At 41.1% G+C, this 14,535-nt stretch overlaps 1 protein-coding gene across 7 annotated transcripts in view; it reads left to right on the top strand.

The window, feature by feature from the left end:
• The first annotated feature begins 2,563 nt into the window (after positions 1-2,563).
• The window catches only part of SYNE2 (spectrin repeat containing nuclear envelope protein 2), a 326,063-nt gene continuing 314,091 nt past the window's right edge, over positions 2,564-14,535 (top strand). For 6 of the 7 annotated variants that reach the window (XM_024133470.2, XM_024133489.2, XM_024133493.2 and 3 more), the window contains exon 1: positions 2,565-2,675. The gene's annotated coding sequence lies outside the window, so the exon portion shown is untranslated. Of the gene's footprint in view, positions 2,676-14,535 lie in introns of all 7 variants that reach the window. The other variant, XM_024133495.2, reaches the window with a different exon arrangement.

Below are 14,535 nucleotides of genomic sequence, written 5' to 3' on the forward strand. Positions count from 1 at the left end.
TGAATGCCTCAGGCCATGTTTTCTGCCTTGCTCAGTACAATGTGCCAGCATATATTGAATGTCTGCTTCAGTAGTTCTCACCATGTGCCACAGCATGCTTGTGTACCCAGTCACAGATGTGCTTTCAGTTTGATCAATTTGCAAAACGTATGCTTCGCACAATTGGAGCTGGCAAAGTCTCTCAGGTGGGCTGTTGAGCTGGATGGATCTTTTGCTCTAAATACAGAGGCCTGATGTAAATAATACCTAAGAGACATAACATGACATCATACTATGTTACTGTACTATGTCTGTGTTTTGGTGCATGGGAGAATGTGGGCACAGCTGGGTTCATGGTAGCCCTTACTCTTCCAGTCAGAGATGTAAGTGTATGAGCCATCCCTTCACATGCCTAGTGTTGTATTTCAAAAGAACCAGGTGTGTCTCTGTTTGGCTTAGCATTACATTTTATTTTCATTTCAAAATGTGGAGGATCTGTTTCAGTGCTCCTGCCTTTAGTCTAATTTGTGAATTTAAAAGTAGGTATTAATTTAATATCCAAATTGGCATGGCTAGGAGACGCCACAGGTAATTAAGAGGCTCTAATTGGGGACATCTGAAAACATTTGAGACACTTTATTCTGGACTCTTTTAAGTGCACTAGATACAATATGGAACAACAGTCCTTTCACTTTGAGGACTTGTAGCATAGATGCCTGGAATGGAACAATAATTAAGAAATTATTCATAACATCTTCTCCAGAGACTGTTGCCATGATGATTTTGGCATTTACTATAAAAGAAGCAACCCACATAAAATAGAAACAAATAGAACGAATAGAACAGAGAAGGAAAATAGCACACAATGCTTTGTAGACAGCTTCACAAATCCTGGAGACCAACTCCTCCCCAAAGTTGATTTGCATGTATTATATCAGGCAAAATGGTGCTATGGAAAGACATCCCAGGACCAGAAAGATCTTCTTGCTTTATAGACCATTGTTGTGACCCAAGCCATTAATTATAGTGTAAACCTAGGTAGTCCAAGAAGAGAAGTGATACTATCAGAAGGATTATCTTGGAATACAAGGAAGAACAGGAGATTGGGAGTGTACTGTTTTGTGAAGAGTTGAGCTATTGACCATCAAAATAATGTGTTTTAAAAAAAGTTTATTTATTTTACTTATTTTTTGGGCTGCGTTGGGTCTTCATTGCTGCACGTGGGCTTTCTCTAGTTGCGGTGAGTAGGGGCTACTCTTTGTCGCGGTGCGCAGGCTTCTCATTGTGATGGCTTCTCTTGTTGCGGAGCACAGGCCCTAGGCATGCAGCCTTCAGTAGTTGCGGCATGAGGGCTCAGTAGTTGTGGCTCGTGGGCTCCAGAGTGCAGGCTCAGTAGTTGTTGCTCTGCAGCATGTGGGATCTTCCTGGGATCGAACCCTGTCCGCTGCATTAGCAGGCAGATTCTTAACCACTGCGCCACCAGGGAAGTCCCTAATGTGCTTTTTAAACTTACTGGAATCATCCTGCTACAGAGGTACAGCTTTTTGAAATAATTGTCTCAAATTGTGGCTACAATTTTCAGCTAGTTTTTTTTCCATGAATGTATGTTAACTGAATGCATTATCAAACCTCTTAATCTCTGCTCCTTACCATTTAGTTTGGGTCATAAGCACCAAATTTAAGTAATCCAGGCAAGATTCTCGAGCCATACAACACATATGAACTTGGACTTATAACAAATTAAATTTGATTGTGATATAAACTCAATAGAGAAATACTTTCAAGTCACTGCTTCTTCATGTGATTATAGTGAGTTGACACAATACCTTTCATTTAGGACCTCGAGTGCCTCCGTAATACTGTAATAGCAGCACAGGAGGTAAGTGGGAGTCAGTTAACAGCATCCTGAGCCCAAAGGCACTGAGTAATTTGCTAGAAAATCAAACTGGCACTTGCAGTTCGGATTCCCGAGGATCTAGTTTCCACTGAGTTTCAGACCTGGAAGTTGTATATCGTGTTGTAAGATTGAGGCTGTTCTCCACTCCCCAGAGTGCAGGGGGCAGGAGGGACCCTGCATTCTGCATTATTAACAAGCGCCTCCCCTTCCCTCCAGGTGACACAGAGGTCTGGACCACGCTATAGGAAATACTGATCCAGATCTTAAAGGCCATCTAATTCAAATTTCTCATTTTACAAAGGGCTCACAAACGTTTACTGACTTGATCAAGGTCTGGTAGTTAATTCGCAGATCTCCTCTCTTACCCCCACTTCCAAGACCCCGGAGTCCAAGAATGTTAGAGGAGTTTCTCTCTGAAATCGACCCGAAAAGCTTATTTGAGGGAGTTTGTGACATGCCCCCCAACTCCCGGTGGTTAACCTGCATTCTGAGCCAGCATCTCCCTCAGACCATCTCTGATGTTCCAGAACAGGAAAGAAAGTTGCCAGGCCTGGGTTGCGGCAGGGCCTGCGGGGGGAGGCGGCTGCTCCGCCTCCAGCACTGGCGGGCGGGCTCGACACAGGCCGCCGAGCGGCGAGCGCGGGACTCGGCGGCTGGCGGCGGGCGGGGAAGGCGCGGGGCGTGGTTTGCAGCTTTCCGAGAGCCAAGGAGCGGAGCGCGCTCTGCTGCGCCCCGAGCCTTCCGCTGGACCTAAAAGGCGAGTGGGAGACCGAGCAAAAGGCGCGATCGAAGGAGCAAGGCGAGTGGGGTGCCGACCAGGGCAGGCTCCAGCCCGCGCCCTCGCCCCTCGCCGGGCCGGCAGCAGGGGAGCGCGGCGGCGGGGCCCCTGCACCCCGGTGCGCCCCGGAGAGAGCGGTCTGTGGCAAGGGAAGGAGAGCGGGAGGGAGGGGAAGGGGCGGGGGCGAAGGAGGGCAAGGTCCCCGAGCCGGGGGCGAGGGCGGCGGGAGACTGGACCCGGCCCACTGCGGGGGTCCGAGCCCGGCCACGGGAAACTTTGCCCGGGTGGGAAGAGCCGGGTGCGTGGAGGGCGCCGCAAACTTGTCAGCGGGCGGGGCGCTTCGGGGATTGGAGCGAGCGCCAGCGAGTGGCGTTTGTCTCTCCGGCTTCTTTGTGTCACCTCCGGTCCCTAGCCCGCCGGTCCGCCTGCCTGGGAAAGGGGCTGCGCCGGGGGCACGGCCCCCATCCACCCGTCGCCCGCGTCGGGCCCAGGCCCCGGCGCTCGTGGTCCGCTGATTGTTTTCGTTCCTCGCGTCACGCCTGGGCGGGAAAGATTTTGAACGCCGCGTGAGCTAGAACGCGGAGAGCCGCGGCGCGGAGATTGCCAGACCGTGGGCGGCGCGAGGCTAGTCCCGGGTCTCCGAGGACCGGCGGGCGGGGCTCACCGGGCTGGAGAGCGCGAGGGGCCCCGGGGGCCCCGGCACGGTAGGAACCGCGGCGGCCGAGCGCCTCCTCGGCGGGGGCCGCTTGGAAGGTAGGATTATAATTTCATTTCGATTGCTTGGGGTCTTTGTTGTCTGAAATTGCCTTGAGGGTCTGACGGTAGCACCTTCTCCTTTTTGGGTTGTTTTTCTTCTGTTAAAAAAGAGCGAGGGGAGACTTATGTGGAATCTGCTGCTCCGAACAACATTAGCCACCTTATTTGATGGAGGTTGAGCAGTCCTGTGTAACCTTTGCCTTTGTGGACGCCTGTTATTTCCGAAAGTTATTATTTTCTCCTCCCCTAGTGGAAGGGAGCGTCTGAGCCAGATGCTAGCAGGCACGATTGTGTACATGCACCAGCAAGTCAGAGTCAGACCCAGGAGGTTCTTTCTAGTCGCTCAACACTTTTGCATCGCTTTTTTTTTTTTTAAAGTTTGTTTGATTTCAAACAACTTTCATCTGCTTTCCTAAAAGTTTCCAGAGCTCCGAAGAACTCCTTGCAGATATTACGTGGTTGTGCTAGGATAAGTCCGACCACTTTTAGGGTTGGGGTTACAGTTAAGCCCCCGAACCATACCTGGCCCGCTCACCACTCGGGTGCCCGCCCTTGAGCCATTGTAAACATCATCGGGTTGAGTGTTCACCTTTTACGAGATGGAACATTTGGTGTGTTTTTATACTTTAATGCACCACTCCTTCTTTAATTACCTTCCCTTTCTGGAAAACTCTTGAGACTCTCTCGAGCTCTTCCTGAGATAATTACTGAGTGGCCTTAGCTGCGCCATCACGCCCCCCACCCCCGCAAGCACCCGAGGGAGAAGAGAACAGGTGCAATCCTCATTAAGTTTTTTCGTGGTGAAAACTCTGGAGATGTCAAAGTAAGTAAAAAGTGAAAATTCTTAGTTCTTTGTCCATATGTTTGAGTTAATGAGCTTTATTTGAAGGCAACAAAAATCAAAATCAAATCAGTTGGGTCAGCTCAACCTTGTACATTAAGATTGTTTTTTAAAAAAATCTTATAAATTTACCCAGTTAGAAATTTACAAGCATTTCAGTGCATTAGTGCTAATTGTGTTTGCAGGATATTGCAGTATGTTTAGAGAACTGAGTCACAATGGGATTTTTCTAGGTTGTGCCCTCAATAGCATAACTGAGAGTTTAATGTAAAGCTCAAAACTGGAATCAGTCACGTCTTGTTAAGTAAGGGAAAGTGTGAAAGGCAATTGATTCATTTGTCATTACTCATATGTTTTAAATATAGATTTTCAATAATTTCACAAAATTAGTTTTTCAGTTACTCAGATGAGCTCTTACCATATGCCAGCCACTGTGCTGGACTCTGGAATTCCAAATAATAATAATAACTATTTATGGAATACTTATTTTGTACCAGTAAATGCTTCACATAGGTTACCTCATTCATCTAATAAAAATTTATTGAATGCTTACAATGTATTGTGCTAGGTGCTGGAGTTACAATAATGCACAGGACAGCTGTGGTTCCCTCCTTTATCTTAGCAAGTCCGGAAGATAGGCAGAACATAAAAGACATTACTAAACTAATCATAGTTTTTAAAATGTAAATCAGATCACACCACTCGCCCTGCAGTGCAGCGTGTTGTAGGGTAGGAGGTGAGGAGAGGAGAGAGGCGTGGAAGATCAGCAGAGGAGATAGCATTGAGTCAGGAAAGAGCTTGATAGTGCGTAGATTGATTGGATCTCAGAGTAGGTCTTGTGGCTGAGCACTGTCAGCTGCAGGGAGAGAACTAAATGATGTGAGAGTAGTAATCAGGTGACAGATCATGCAGGGCCTCGTAGGCCAAAGTTTGGTTACATTCACATTGAATCCTCATATATACCCTATTGGCCCTCTTTTATAGTTTATAAAACTGAAGTAACTTTCTGAGTCTGCACAGTAGGTGAATGGCACAGCCTAGGATAGGAAGCCAGGCTCTCAGTCTCCACTTATATTTAACCACTATGCCAGCATCAAAAGACATAGTCCGTATCATGATGGACCTGTTTGTCTAGTGAAGACAAGCCATTGCAATACACACATGGTGGTGCTAGAAAAGATGTGTTCTAGGGGCTGTGGGAGGAGGAAAGCAACTAATTCTGCCTAGGAATGGGGCAGGCCAAATTGGGAAAAATGAAAACATTTTTCCTTTTTTTCAGAATTATGAAATATTTCAGATTAGCTATAATTCAGAAATAATGTTAGATGCAATAGCCCATTCTTCAGGGCTTCACTGTGTGTTCTCTCTTTCTCTTTTTTTTTTTTCTTACTTTCATATTTACCAATTACCTGAGTCATGTGTCCCCTTTCCTACTTTTACAAAATAAAGGATTGTGTCTGGAATACTGTAAAATCACTTATATTTAAAGCCTGTGATTCTTTGTGAAATTGCAGGTTAAGTTCTTTTTTTTTTTTTTGTGGTATGCGGGCCTCCCTCCGTCGCGGCCTCTCCCGTTGCGGAGCACAGGCTCCGGACGCGCAGGCTCAGCGGCCATGGCTCACGGGCCCAGCCGCTCCGCGGCATGTGGGATCCTCCCGGACCGGGGCACGAACCCGGTTCCCCTGCACCGGCAGGCGGACGCGCAACCACTGCGCCACCAGGGAAGCCCTAAGTTCTTTTCTGATTGTTTTTATCTTAAACTGTCTAGCCTTTCTCGTTTTGTGTGATAATTTTATAAACAGCTTCATTGAATGTAATTGACATACAGTAAGCCGCATATTTTAGAGTGTTAAATTTGATGAGTTTTTGACTTATGTATAGATCTGTGAATCCATCTTTCCCTCTGGTCCCTCCCTACACCCTGCATCCTTCTTTCCCAAGCAACCAGTGGTAGCTCTGACCCTATGGATTATTTCGTATTTTCAGAATTTTATATGACTGGTATCACATAGTATGTTCTCTTTTTTTGTCTGGCTTCTTTCACTCAACGTAACTATTTTGAGATTCATCTATGTTGTTGTGTGTATCAGTAGTTGATTCCTTTTTATTGCTGAGTGGTGTTCTATTGTATGGGTATACCCAAGTTCATTTATCCATTCACCCATTGATAGACGTTTGGTTTTTTCGAGTTTTTGGCTATTAAAAATAAAGCTGCTGTGAACATTATGTTCAGGCTTTGTATGGACACCTACTTTCTTGGAGTGGAATGGCTAGATCATATGGTAGGTGTATGTTTAACTTTTAAAGAAACTCCCATACTTTCCCAAAGTGGTTATATCATTTTACATTCCCAAATTAGTGTGTGAGGGTTCCAGTTGCTCTGCATCCTTGTCAACACTTGGTATGGTTAAGCTTTCATAGCCATTCTGTTAGATGTGTAGTGGTATCTCATTGTGGTTTTAATTTGCATTTCCCTGATGACCAATGATGTGCTTATTTACCATCCATATAATATCTTTTTTTGTTGTTGAAGTTTCTCTTTGCATTTTTTGCTCATTTTTAATTGGGTTAGTTACTTCCTTATTCAATAAGTGTTTTGAGAGTTTTTTAATATATTCTGGATCCAAGTCTTTTATCAGATACATGATTTGCAAATATTTACTTTCAGTCTATTGCTTGTCTTACATTCTCTTAACAGATCTTTGAAGAAGTTTTATTTATTTAATTTTTTGTGGTATGCGGGCCTCCCTCTGCTGTGGCCTCTCCTGTTGCGGAGCACAGGCTCTGGACATGCAGGCCCAGCGGCCATGGCTTACGGGCCCGGCCGCTCCGCGGCATGTGGGATCTTCCCAGACCGGGGCGCGAACCCGGTTCCCCTGCAATGGCAGGCGGACGCGCAACCACTGCGCCACCAGGGAAGCCCTGAAGAAGTTTTAAATTTTACTAAAGTCCAATATATCAATTTATTCTTTTATTGATTATACTTTTGGTGTTATACCTAATAAATCTTTGCCTAACTCAAGGTCACAAAGATTTTTTTCCTTAGAGTTATAAAACTCATAGGAAAACTCTATAAAAGAATGTAAAACCATGAAGTCTTTCATTTTACATTTAGGTCTATCAACTTTGAGTTAATTTTTGTTTATGGAGCTGGAGTATGGGTTGAAGTTTACCCTACTGCCATCAGGAACACTTAACCTGTTTTGGAGATGAGATAATGTCTGGAGACAATGTGGTGAGGTGGGGTGGGTGGGCATTTGCTATTGGCATCTAGTGGGTCAAGGCCAGGGATGCTGCTGAAGATCCTACAATGAACAGGAGAGATCCTCTCAACAAAGAATCATTCAGCCGAAATGTCAGTAGTGTCAAGGTTGAGAAACCCTAGGCTAGAGGTTTATCAATTTTATTCACCTCGATGAATCAGCTCTTGGTTTCATTTATATTTTCTGTCTTCTGTTTAATTGATTTTTACTCTGATCCTTATTATTATTTCCTTTCTTCTACTTACTTTGAGTTTAATTTTACTCTTCTTATTCAAGTCACTGTGACTTTTTTCTTTTCTGATATTGGTGTTTAGTTCTGTACATTTCCTAAGTACAGTACTGCTTCAGGGAATTCTCACAAACTTAAATAGGGTGTGATTTCATTTTTATTCAGTTCAAAATGCTTAAAAATTTTTCTTTGGATTTATTGTTTGACCTTGAGTTACTTAGGAGTTTATTACTTGGTTTCCAGACATTTGTGGATTTTCCAGGCATCTTTCTGTTATTAATTTCTAAATTTAGTTTTCTTATTGTCAAAGAGCGTAACTTATATGGCTCAAATTCTTTTATATTTACTGAGAGTTATTTTAAAGCCCTGAATATCATTAATTTTGGTAAATGTTTTGTGTGTGCTTGAAAAGACTGTGTATTCTAATTATACAACGTCAAGGGAACATACCATCAACATGACATCACTGTTCATGTTAACCTTGATTACCTGGCTGAGGTAGTGTTTGTCAGGTTTCCCTCCTATAAAGTTACTCTTTTCTCCCTGTTCTGTCCTTTGCTTTTTGAGATGGAAGTCACTATGTGTAGCCCACATTTAAGGAGTGGAGAGTTTTCCTTCTTCTCCTTGAAGGGTATTGCTTTTTTTACCCCACGTGACAATCTCTGACTTTTAATTCTGGTATTTAGGCCATTTATATTTAAAATGATTATTGATTATGGTTCACTTTAAATGTGTAATCTTGCTATTTGTTTTCTGTTTTTCTTATCTGTTCTTCGTTTCCTTTTTTCTCTTTTTCTCTCTTTGATTGGATTAATTGAATTTTGGTCATTATAGTTTATATCCTTTTTTTTGCTTATTAGCACTCATTCTTTTTTTAATTTTTATTTTTTTAACATTGTCATCGGCGTATAATTGCTTAACAGTGGTGTGTTAGTTTCTGCTGTATAACAAAGTGAATCAGCTATACATATACATATATCCCCATATCTCCTCCCTCTTGCGTCTCCCTCCCACCCTCCCTATCCCATCCCTCTAGGTAGTCACAAAGCACCGAGCTGATCTCCCTGTGCTATGCAGCTGCTTCCCACTAGCTATCTATTTTACATTTGGTAGTATATGTAAGTCCATGCTACTCTATCTCTCTTTTTTTTTTTTTTAAATTTGGCTGCACCCCGTGGCTTCTGGGATCTTAGTTCCCTGACCGGGGTTTGAATCCATGCCCTCGGCAGTGAAACCACTGGAATGCCAGGGAATTCCCTACCTGTCATTCTTTATTTTGTTATTTTAGTGTTTGCTTTAGGGTTTGTAGTATACATCTTTAACTTATCACAGTTTAACTTCAAGTGTTATATTATACCACTTCAATGAAAGCCTTGTAATAATATATTTCCCATGTCTCTCTGCTTTGTGCTATTGTCATACATTTTACTTTTTGTCTGTTATAGACCCTACACTACATTATTATTTTTTGTTTGCGCAATCAATTATTTTTTTAAGGGATCTAAATAACAAGAAAAAAATCATATATTGACCCATGGTTACACAGGTTATATTCTTTGTTTTACTATTATTAAATGAAAATAAAGAAATCATACATATTGAGGTTATTAGATTCATATTTATGAATATATTCTAACTTGTAATTTTATTTAATTTTTAAAAAATTTATTTATTTTATTTTTGACTGTGTTGGGTCTTCGTTGCTGCACATGGGCTTTCTCTAGTTGTGGCGAGTGGGGGCTACTCTTCATTGTGGTGCGCGGGCTTCTCATTGCGGTGGCTTCTCTTGTTGTGAAGCACAGGCTCTAGGAGCGCGGGCTTCAGTAGTTGAGGCTTGCGGGCTCAGTAGTTGTGACACACTGGCTTAGTTGCTCCGCGGCATGTGGGACCTTCCTGGACCAGGGCTCGAACCCATGTTCTCTGCATTGGCAGACGGATTCTAAACCACTGTGCCACCAGGGAAGGCCTAACTTGTAATTTTGGAATAAACATTAAAGAGGTAGTGAAATTTGGAAATCAGAGCATAGTTCATTTTTTTTAAACTAAATCCACTGAATTGTCATTGAGCTGATCATTGCTGTAATAGTAGGCTACTTCAGGATACTGTGGTGTATTACAAGATTCAGAACACCTGGACTTGGAGAACTCTCCAGACAGGCACTGATGAGTGTGCTGTACTTCTTTTCTTTCCTTTGGGCAGCATTAGGAAAAGGGAAATGGATAGGCAGAAAGAGTCTGTCCTCCCATGCTGACATTTTCCAGACCCTGAGAAACTTTGATAGATGAATTTGAAAGCACTTCTTTCTTTCAATGGTGTATGAGATGAAGAGCACTTAGTTATAGCTCCTCAGGTCAGAGTAACACATTTGACAAAGTGAGCCTCAAGCTTCTGCTTGTCAGTGTCCATATTTGACTGAAAACTCCAATCTGAGATGCAGTTCTAGAACTCGTCAAAATTTGCTATCTACTTGTTGCTTTGGTTCCAGCTGACTTTTAGTTTTCCTTTATCAATGAGTAGCTCCTTTCCATCTGGGTATGTAAATGTGCTCCTATTCTGAATGTCAATACATTGACAAACACTGAGCTATAAATGAATGAGAAAACAACTCATCCAACAAATTAATTTACTTTATAAATATTTATTCCGTCTGGGCTCTGGCACATTGATGAAAATTTATGTCCTTTGCCCTTCGAAAGCTAACTGTCTCATAAGAGAAAGGCCCACAAGTAGAGAAGCATGCGTTCCAACGTGGTAATTGGTGGAATGGATATATGAACTGGGCAATGGCAGTAAGCCTCGAGCAGCGGTTCTCAGAGTGTGGTCCAGGAACCAGTAGCATCAAACCTACTGGTTCAGGAACCTAGAGGGTGGGGCCCAGCAATCTGTGTTTAACAAGTCTTCCAAGTGATTCTGATGCACGCTCAAGATTGTGAACCAGTGGCACAGAGGGTTAGATGATCTCTGAGATATTTTCCCCAGGTCCTAATTTCTACAAATATGGTTTAGAAATGTGATTTTTACCCTGTTGTATTGTACTTTAAGAACTGTTTTAGCACGAATGAATTGGTATGTAAAACGTTAATGCTATGCGGGTAAAACAGGAATTCAAAATGGTAAAGATATGCCTGACACTGGGACAAAAGTAAATTAGATTAAAAAAAACTTTATTATGAAAAATTTTAAGTACATATTCAAAAGCAGAGATAATAGTGAAATGAACTCATATGTAAACATTACCCAGTATCAATAGCTATCAAGTCCTGCCAATTTGGTTTTACCTATACCCTCACCTCTACCCCCTGTGCTGGGTTATTTTGAAGTAAATTCCACACATCATATCATTTCATCCATAAATAATTAGATTTTAAATTATTTGAGCTATTAAGTTGCTAGAGATGAATTTGAAACCAAATCACATATAGCCATTTCATGTTTCCATGTTAAATTATAGATAAAGTTTGTCTGGAGTTCATTGACACAAAAGATGAGTAAAACAAAACAGTGTGGGCAGGTGTATATATATTCCTATCAGTATAAAATCCATTAAAAATAAATATACTGGTTACAACAGTGAAAATATTTTATGTACCCTCATCATCATTATAGCAATATATACATTATATTTATAAATAGTATTCCGGAATAGTAAGAAAAATATATCCATGTGCTGCCAAAATTGAAATACTGTGCTTGAAGGGGAAACTTTAATTTGAAAGGCAAATTTTTAGGAAGGATGGTATTATAAAAAGGTTTTGCAGATTTCTAGGCAAATTTTTAATATATTTAAATTAAAATTTCTCATTACTCATTTCGGCAGTTATGTTGCCTCATTTGGAAAGATCAAGGTGGTCAGCATTTAGGGATGAACAATACATCTTAAAAAATAAATCCACTTATCTTAATCTATGTGCTACACACAGTCTTATCAAGGTTAGAGCTCAGGCTATAAGACAGTTCATGTTTGGAGAAAGGGGACAGAATTAACTTTCACAGACTTTTCACAAACACGTAGAAAACTCCCTGTTTTCTCCCACTGTGGCTTTGGAGTACAAGTTGTGATATCCTGAGGAAAAGCTGGTAGTAATACGACTGAGCTCTTGGTGTTTGGCTGCTTTTGAATGATACATTAATTAATGGGTCGTACCATAGGAGTTAGCTAATTTTCATTTAAAAATGCTAATTACTCAGAAGTAATTTTTATCTGAAGTGTAAGTTGCAACAAAATAAATAAAGCTGTTCAAGATTGTTCCCCATACCCCCCAAATAAATTTTAAAAAACCCTATAACTCAAATGCACCTGAACTGTTAGTACTAAGGTAGGTTATAGTCAATGTTTGATGGGATTGTTTGATAGAATAATGCATGCTAGAGCTTTTAGTTCAAAATTTTGAGCTAGTGATTCAGAAAGAAAAAAATAAAGAATAACTATAAATTCTGTTTATAAAGCAGTTAAAGGTGTGTCTTATTATTCGTGCTAGTATGTTTACAAAGAAAATAGGTGACTAGCAGTCTCTTGTTTCACTATCTTTTGTAGTTATTCATTTGATGACACTGAGTAAAAATTTTTCCTCTGTTAATGGGTCTTTGTTTAAAAGAAAGTATGTTACCTTTGTAGTCTCGGCACTTTTTTCATTTTAGGAAGCTCCAACTCAGTTGTGTAATAATTAATTTTATAAACAGTGTTTAGTCCAGAACTGATTATATTTCCTTCTGAGCCAGATGAAAAGAAACTCCCAAATGTTTATAATCACAGGTTGATGATTTGGTTCCAAGACTCTGTTGGTGATGGTTTCTGAGACTCGGAAGGTAAGCTTCTTTCATGAATCATCATGTTGTCTCGCAGTTGGCTATGTGTTTTCTTACCAACAGCTGCTGATTTCAGGTTTGAGCTAGGAAAGTATGTTTTGAAATGATCCAGCATATTCTTTCAGGTTATATATGCCTGTTAAACCTTACAAGCTTACTGTTAATGTTGTATGTTCCACCATGAAGGAATGATTTCATTCTCTTCCTGTCCCTGCCTTCCAAATCATTTTTATTGTTTTTTTTTTTTCTTTTTAAGGGGGTTGAGGGTGGGTGTAAGAAAAGAGAAAAATAAAGGAACCTGGAAGACTGTGGACATGCTCATTTATGACTCTGGACTAGAGCAGAACCAAAAATGGCCTCCATGTGCTAATAGGATAAAATATAATTTACTGGGGTCTTGATCTTGAGTTATACTCACAGGTGCATAAGTACTAAAGGACAAGTGGATTTTCGAAATGTCTGTGGTATAGTGTAATGGTTAGGATTGTAACTTCTGAAGTCAGATGGACCCTGGTTCAAATCCTGGCTTTGCCATATACTAGCTGTGTCACTTGGGCAAATTACAAACCTCTCTGGGTAGAGCTTCCTCAACTGTAAAACAAAAGCCAAAATATGACTTATAGGAGTGTTATGACTATTACTGAGACAATACATGTAACAGATAGTACAGTACCTGTAATCGGACATTGTAGAACACATAGAAATAAGTGCTAGTTATTACATTCATTTCAAGGGTGCAGTGAACAAGGGGCTAAGTGACAGGTGTTAGAGGGCACTCATCAATGAATCAGACATGGCTCCCCTTCTGCAGGAACTGGGGGAAGATAACCTTGTAAACAAATCACTCTAATATGATCCAGAATGAAAGAAGTGCCACCTGAGGTGCTAGCGAAGTGCTGTGGTAATTAATGCCACCTTTGGGGAAGTTAGGGCTAGTTTTGTAGAGAACATTTGACGTTTTAGCTGGGCATATAGCTGGGTCTAAAGTGTAGAATAGGGCTTTCATGGATGGAGAATGGAGGAGAGTAGATTGAGGGCTGAAGAATAACACTGAAGCACAGGGCTCATGGCAGGTTGTAGTGGGAGAGGTCTGGATAGGAGAGGTCTGGATAGATGCTTTGTGGTTAGATCTTGGGACGTTTTTTTCATGGAAGTGTTTAGACCATATTCTTCTTGTCAGTGGGAACATGCAGCGTGTGCTTGGTGTGAGCTCTATTTCATAATAACATTCTGAAAGATGTAGTGGAGAGGCAGGGAGTCCAATTACAAGGATGTTTTCAGAAATCCAGGTGAGTGATGAAGAAATTCAGAGAACAGAGTCAGAGGGGATTAAAATGAGATGGAAGAGAGAGAATTCTAAATTAGGTGCTGAAAAGAATATTGGTGCCTTTACTTGCCATTACTTGCAAGAGAGATACCACAGGGAGAAAGTGTGGGAGAAAACTGATGGTCTGGTGATGGGGTGGGTTAATGGGTCTTTTTAAAAAAATTGAACTATAGTTGATTTACAGGGTCATGTTAGTTTCAGGGGTACAGCACAGTGATTCAGTTTTTTAAATACACACACACACACATACATAACATACATATACACACATACATGTATACCTTTCCAGATTCTTTTCCCTTATAGGTTATTACAAAATATTGAGTATAGTTTCTTGTGCTATACAGTAGGTCCTTGTTGGTCATCTATTTTATATATAGTAGTGTGTATATGTTAATCCCAACATCCTAGTATATCTGTCCCCCACCTTCCCCTCTGGTAACCATAAGTTTGTTTTCTATGTCTGTGAGTCTCTGTTTTGTAAATAAGTTCATTTGTATTTATTTATTTATTTTTAGATTCCACATATAAGTGATATCATATGATATTTTTCTTTGTCTGGCTTACTTCACTTGTATGATAATCTCTAGGTCCATCCATATTGCTGCAAATGGCATTATTTCATTCTTTTTATGAGTAATATTCCATTATATATAAT

This window comes from Physeter macrocephalus, chromosome 11 (genome assembly GCF_002837175.3).
Source record: "Physeter macrocephalus isolate SW-GA chromosome 11, ASM283717v5, whole genome shotgun sequence".
Classification (NCBI taxonomy): Eukaryota; Metazoa; Chordata; class Mammalia; order Artiodactyla; family Physeteridae; genus Physeter; species Physeter macrocephalus.